Source organism: Patiria miniata, unplaced genomic scaffold (assembly GCF_015706575.1).
Source record: "Patiria miniata isolate m_02_andy unplaced genomic scaffold, ASM1570657v1 HiC_scaffold_4, whole genome shotgun sequence".
Lineage (NCBI taxonomy): Eukaryota > Metazoa > Echinodermata > Asteroidea > Valvatida > Asterinidae > Patiria > Patiria miniata.
Genome location: NW_024037071.1, coordinates 2,845,308 through 2,853,092, shown reverse-complemented (window position 1 = coordinate 2,853,092; position 7,785 = coordinate 2,845,308).

Below are 7,785 nucleotides of genomic sequence, written 5' to 3'. Positions count from 1 at the left end.
TAATCTTTCCCACAGGACATTTGCACGCAAAGTCGAGAGGGAGACATTTTGCAAAACAAAAGCCACTTTTTTTTCAAATTGGAACTTCAATATGAAATACACTACATGTGCACCCAATTTGCTTCCAAAATACTTGGACTTTTCTCAATGATTCAGCAGAAAACAGAAAAAAACATAATGCATGTAAATCCCCAACGCAATATCTTATATAACTAATTTGTGCCATTAACATTCTATCCGGAATGGTCGGGCCCGATACTGGGGCAATAATCTGCTGAGATGAGAATCAGAGTTTACAAATTGTATCGGAGGAAGTCCTGTAATTTCTCGGCAGTTCTGACATTTGCACACATCAGCCTCTCTGAAAAAGTACAGTGTCATTTCCATTTGCCAAAAGATATTGCCTACTAAAAATAGTAATACGCTGGGACCCTATCCACGACCATGAGGGTCTTTCACAATATGGGAGATTTCAGGAAACCCTTCCACACCTGCAGATAGGGGAGATATTTCGGGAAATTGTGCCTTCAACCATACAAGCATGGCATTTGGCACACAGTCAGAGTATGTCTTAAGAAAGATATTTGGCTATAGGGCCATCGCAGATTTGTCCATTGAACAAAATATAGGTAGAATAACAAGCAATTTTCAAAATTTTCAAAATGGCTGCCATTGCTTGTTATTCTACCTACATTTTTTTCAAAGGACAAATCTGCGATGGCTCTTTAACCAAATGTCTTTCTCATGACACACTCTGTGTGCCAAATTCCACGTTGTATCGTCAAAGGCACAATCCCATCACCTATCTGCCCTATTTTGAGGGTTTATGGTTCCATAAATTGTTACCCTGATGTGAGGTCATGGAACGTGCATACTGTCACACATGGTCGTGTCACAGAAATTGAACCTGAAGTCCTGATCAAAAGTGAACTGGTGCCAACCTTAATCCAATTAATCCTCTACTAATCCCTTATTTGTATGTGATCATAAGCCCTCCACTACCCCTTATCTCTAGAGATAAGGCTAATGGGGAGATAATTGGTGCTAATGGTTTAATAGTGGACTAGGCAGGAGTTGGCTACTGTTGGGGCTAGTCAATCTATATTGTACCACAATAGAGCTACATGTTCAACTGTATACTGGCACTGTATAACACTTAACTTTTGCTTTGAAGCTACATGTACCTGCACATATGGCATTATTAAACACTTGTTTGGTGGCCAGACATGACTGTCTACGAAGCAGGGTCCAGAACCAAATTTTATTGGGGGGGGCAAGAGTGCTTGAGTATTTTCGCTCGAGTCTGGTACTTTTAATTTAATTATTTACAAAAACAAACTTATGACAAAGAGAAAAACATGCTGGAAAGTTTGATATTCACTTATTTTCACACTACTATCTGGTATCTCTTGAGCGCTACAGTTTTTAGGTATCCATCTATGTACATTCAGAGGCATCCATTACACACATGCAAATGCAGTTCCATTGCTTCCATATGTTCACATTTTGTGCTTGAAGAACCAAATGACAGATGCATAGCACTTTACACAGACATTAATCCAGGGATTAATCTCCTTAATGTTAATCCCTTTTCTTGTGGTCGTAATCCCCACACACCCTGCTGTCTGCCACCTCCACCTGATGCTCATCAGGATTAACAGGGGCTCCTGTGCTCCCAAGGGGTCCCTATTCACTGGCATTCAGGAGAGGGGAGATCACAACTTTCAGGGATTAAGAGAAGTCACTTGAAGCACCCAGATTAAGGTAATCGGATTATACCGGGGATGATCCTCTTATACTCTAAACATCCTTGAAGACATCTGAGGTACCAAACTTCTGATAAACCAAACCGAATCTAAGTCAAAAGTTTTCTGAGAACTTCTGACCACAGAGGTCTTTTCGGCAAAAGGGGAGCAATCAGGCCTAACTTTTGTTGCAATCTTCCTCAATTTGGGGCTATCAAAAGTACTTTGACAAAAGCTGACAACTTGTAGACATCTTAGATTTCCAAACTTTTAAAACACACCAAATCTATCGCAAAAGGTGCTAAGAACTACGGAGCAAAACAAGGTCTTTTCGGCAAAAGGGGGCCGGGGCAAGCAGGCCTAGGGTATTTTGCAATATTCTTCAAATTAAAATTGACAGCAAAAAAACCCAACTTTTTTGTTGCTACTTTGCAAGTGCAGGCTGCTCCAGTCTGTTCACGAATGAGGGAAAATCATAAATTTAAAATCCACATCTCCCAGATGCAATGTTTCATTGTACCAATACAAAATGTCTGGCTGCAAAACATTCAAGTTCTGGTTTCAATGAGACAGGGTGGGGTCGTGATGACCAGACAGAAGAAGAAAGAGACATAAACTGTGAATTCTCAAGTTTCATAGAAGCTGGTGTGAGTTAAGACGTGAGTCAGCCTTCCATCGGTATAAATTACCAGTGACAAATATTTACGAATCAACATTGTGATAGAGACATCTGAGATTCATTTCTGACAAAGGTCTACCGTCTGCAGACTGACAAGCCATCAGCCCACGGCAAAACTTGACAGGGATGCAAAAAACATCATGTAACTTTCTCTGATCGCAGAGCAAAGTTAGTAATTGACGTCAGTCCTGCTTCCGGACTCATCATTAAGATCCTCTGTATGCAAATCACCGAAGGACGAACAAACCTCAACAGTGCATGACAGTGACACAAACATCTCAGCATTTGGGGAGGGGGGGGGGCTTATAATACTATTTGGCTCAAGTCCAAACTTTAAACCTCTATGGCATATGTTTTGCAATTTAGCTTGGTACATCGCTGATGTGAAGTGGATCGGTGTAACACAGGAAGAAGTTGGTCGGTGTACGGAACAGAACATACGTGTACATTTACAATCAAAATATACACATGTAGGCCTATGGAATTAGCAAATATTAATCAATGTTCAAACTTCTGACTGAACAAAATACATATTTATATAGAAAACTTTGCTGCATATTATTACCCTTTAACAAAAATGACAACAAAACAAAACCTGGGTAGCCTTTAAGCTGGTCGCAGACCAGTCAAAGCACACACAATTCTATTCAATTGATTCAAAATGGCTATTCACTAGAAGTCTTCTCATGCATCTGGTCTACACAATGAGCTGGATTCAGCCCATTCATTGGCATTTATGGGGTAATCCTATACAACAGCACTGCCAAGTTCTCTTCACCAGTCTACGACCATCTTAAGTCACAACTGACGGGGAGTCAGTTAGTCAGTCAGTCAGTGAGATAGGTACAAAACGAGGACGTAAGTCTGGCTCTCTGGAACCATCAAAAGTTGAAAATGTCTAGACAAAAAGTCAATAAACAATAGTCACCTTTGTTTTTTATTTTTACAACCTCAACAGAACTTTGTAAGGACGGCTTCTGGAAAATAAGCCTATAGGCTGAACATCTCTACACTCATTCCCAAATGCCCCGCCCACAAAATGGGGGAAAAAAATTGAAAAATCTAAGTAAAACATCCTGAACAGCTCAGTCACTTGACTCTGCCATAGATAGGCGCAACTGTGAAACACCCATACGTGAATGTTGTTTGGGAAATCATAAAATGGGAACTTCTCTTTTTTTTTGGAAGAGGTAATGAAGTATGACCTGCGGCGCAATTGTTTAATAGCTTGACAGCCTTCAGATTCAATTTGGAAGATAACTATTTGTAACGAAGAAGAGACTCGCAATTGTTCTGACTAAACGCATCTGTCTTTGCAGCCGCTCTGTGTACTCACTCACAGTCTAACACAACAGTCGCAGGAAATATCAAATTAATTCCAAACACGTGTAGGCAATTAAGAATAAGCCTACAACATTTCCCACGTACACGTTCATTCTCACGTTGCAGGAAGTGGTTTTAAACACAAGGTAACGGCTTTGCTTTACGCCAAAAGGTATCAAACTTACGATTCGTCATTCCAAATTTATACGATCAGTTGGATTTGACATTAATGTTTTTACGCTTTCCAGAAATGTGCTTGAAGCATGACGAGTTTAATTGGTTGGGACGTATCTGGACATAATGTTGTATTTATACTCAATTCTCTCTTCAACTGAAAAAGTTAGTCATTCTTAAGTTCTGTGACAATTTTAAAACTGCCACCTCTGCGCAAATCAAGCCCCCATTGGTTTTATCTCATTCTTGCACATCTACGACAGAAACACCTTATATTTAATGCTACAATTCATTTGGTTTCAAGTTCCAACATTTAAAGCTTTAATACAAATATGGGGCTAGAGATGAGGACAAAGTTTTAACCCCAAAGTTTTTTAAAAATATCCCTTGACCCCCCAAAAAATTGCATCAACTCGCTTAACAAAAAGTTGAATCGACTGCAGATCCACGCCACTCCACATAATCCTTATCTCCAAGTCCAAATTTCAAGAGTTCTTTTTGCACAGGAATCGTGACAAATATTGTATTCTTTGAAAGACGAGACCCATTTTCACGCGAGCATACCACCGGAAACGACTAACTTGCCATTACGACGACAGACAAAGACAGGTGAGGCGTGACGTGGAAGGAAATCACAAATTGACACCTCTTATTAAACTCCGCCCCTTTTTGTCTCCGTGATGACTGCAGCCGTAGTTCCAGATCAACGTGATGAGAAAGTTGAAGTTGGTGGTTAGTGTGCTGCGGTCAAACGTGTCTGTATCATGCAAACTTTGCTGATCCGACAGGAAGATTTTTGCAGAGGGCATCCTATTCCACCAGGTCACTTCAGGGTCAAAAGATTTTGCACTGGAATATCCATTTTTAGCCATTAGTTTGATTAAATATCATGGGGCGCGGTTCAAAATCAAAGACGTGACTCAGAATTCATAAACGAGGTCCTCAAAAGAAATCATAATAGCTGCACAAAGTTCTCTCAGTGTATTTTTTCCTACCAATGTTCAAATTTATTGATTTGTTCTTTGGGTGGGGCCGGGAGTAGAGAGGGTGGAGTTGCAATAACAAATGGAACTTTGAGAAAACTATATAAAGAACAAACTGTTTAAAACTATGGATTAGAAATTTGGAAATTCAATTTCCAGGCAGTCCGATGCACTAATAGACATACAATGGTACACTGCCACATATGTTTTTCGGCAATGCTCGTCTTTAAACCTGTCAAATTAACAGGTTGAACTCTCCCCCTGGTTCGATAAATACAAACTTCCTCACACACAGTGCGCATCGCTGTAGTAAGAGAAGATAAATTGAGTTGTGAATGCCCCATTGTCGCTATAAATCTCATCTCAATGCTGTCTTGAGGGGGTGTTTGTAACAGGAAGGGGGAAAGTAAACCCCCTCCCCCCCCCCCCCCCCACTCTGCCTAACCCAACCCCAAAAAAGGCTGCAGTTTTTTAATTCCACATATGAGGTATTCTCCCATTTAAAGTGAAAGTTCACGGATTTCAACTGAAAATAGGGACAATATGAAGTGAGATTCTTTCTATCGAAAAGATCAAGTGTAACTCGAGATTTGACTGAAGGGATTCTTTTTAAAGTATTCCAATCTAAACTAAGAGGTTTTTCAGTCCCTACTTGATTCCATAAGTTTTCCTCAGAATATCCTTCTGAGGTTTTCCTCCCACATCTAAAACTGTAATTTCTTCACATTGCCTTCTCTTTACTTGGAGACCAGTGGATTCCAGAGCATGGGATACCCAGTTAAAATTAGAGTAAGAATATAAATAAAATTTCTACTCTTTCCTTTTTTGAAATGTTATTTAGAAATTAACTTGGGGAGAGTTCTTCTCACTTTTGATTCAAAATGGCTGACTCACGATTACAACATATGCATGAGCAATCAACACGTGTTGTCCCCTCTCGATTATGGCACGCTACAAGGTTTAGACTGGTTCCTAACAGATTAACAAATAACAGGTGAATGGGAACCACTGTCGTCTTTTGTCAACGGATGGTTTGCGGGCAGCCGATGCGACTGCTACCGATCTAATCAAATTTGAGCGACTCCCGGTTGGAAGATGGAAATGTGCATCTATGTTCCGTTTGCGGAGAAATGTCCATCAACGTCACCTGTTAAGGTGAACTAGAGAAGAGAGCAGGATCGCTCTCTTAATCACAACTTGTTGTGGTCTTGAAATCTTCACTAGCAAAACAGCCGCCACAAGAGGACACAGGCCTAGTTTTTCAGGTTGATACTTTACTTTCAATGCATTTTTCCCCAAATACTGATGGTTTGTAGAATTAAATTTCCCCTACCAATATGTGCAGCACGCATCTCTCATCAATCTCCCTGGCAGGGAACTAACTGCAAGACAAACTTTGTGTATCATAATACATAATACGAAGGGGATACATTTTCATGATCGTTTTCTTGTTCTAGAAGCTTTACTAAGTTTAAAGGGCAATGTTCTGTAAAAATTTTTTAATGCAATAGGGCCTACCTGAATATGCACCTTTGTGTCCCATTTAGCTTTATTTTCAATATTCATTTTGCCATTTTCAAGGGTATTCTGGTACTTTTATTGTCTCTGTGCTAATGCAAATTTCCATATTCTTAAGCAAAATTGTGATGTCATTTCAGGCAAAAACCTCAATGTTACAGCTTCACCAAAAGTTGCTAACAGTTTGGATACTTTGCTTTCGCTTTTTTTTCTTTTTTCTTTGGTTTGACAGTAAGCCAATGAGCAAACTTTTTTCACAAATGCTTTCACTGAGCAAATTCTTGGGTTCACAATTTGAACACAAAACCCCTAAACTGAACAGTGTCTTCCTGAAATGACATCACAGCAACAGCGCCCTCAGATGTCCGGGAAAACATGGAAAATTTAAATTGTCTAAAGAATTGCACTTTTCAATAAAATTCACCAAAACGGAAGTCCTAGTTTTCCTACATTTAAGAGGAATAGAAAATTGCACAAAATATGTTCCCAAGTAAAATTCATTGCGTGACCCTTTAAGCTTCTTCAAGTTATCAATATTCCTGCTATCGGACCATGGCCAGCATTAGCAAGGAGATGAGTCACTATCTGGTTGTAAAGTTGTCAGCAGTCTGTACAAGATGATAGTTTCGAGCTGTTATTGCCTAGATATTGTCTTTTCATAAAAAATATTGTAATAAAAAATTAACAAATAGTCACATTCTAAAATTCATGTGGCCTAAATTGAACTCAAGCTAGCAAGACATGTTAAACATTTTCAAAAGGCATTCAGTTTTTGGTAACTTGTAATGCATGATTTCTTGAACACAATTCGCAAAAAGTTTAATACTTTATCGTAATTGTTGATATTTCTATTGCCTTTCCAGTTTTTTCAAGAGACAGAAATTGATCACTTAATTTCATGTGTGCCAAACTCTTATCAAACGGTTGACACGTTTATTTTTATGTCATGGCCACAGTATGAACAAATTTCTGAAATGAAAAAAAAACGACTTGTCAAAATAATAATTGTCTACATATGCAATCATGTGGGCGTACATATCTGTGCAACGGAAAAACAACTTTTTACAAATTTCTAAAATGTGCCCAGTTCTGTTGACAATAACGACAAAATGAGCTCGATTAGATTTTTCAATACAATCAATGGACCGGCGCGTAATACCAAGAATGAAACTGAAAAAAAAAAATGTTTCCAAAAAAAAAAAAAAAAATTCAGCGGAATGTACGTAAGCGTTGACACTGCTTGCCGGAGGCCGTGTGTAATTTCACATGTGTTGTTGTCTGCTGGCGTGCTCGATAAAGATTGATTCTGATGGGGCTCTTTCTCTGAGCGCGCTCAGTGCTGGGGGAGTCTAGCCCGTATCCA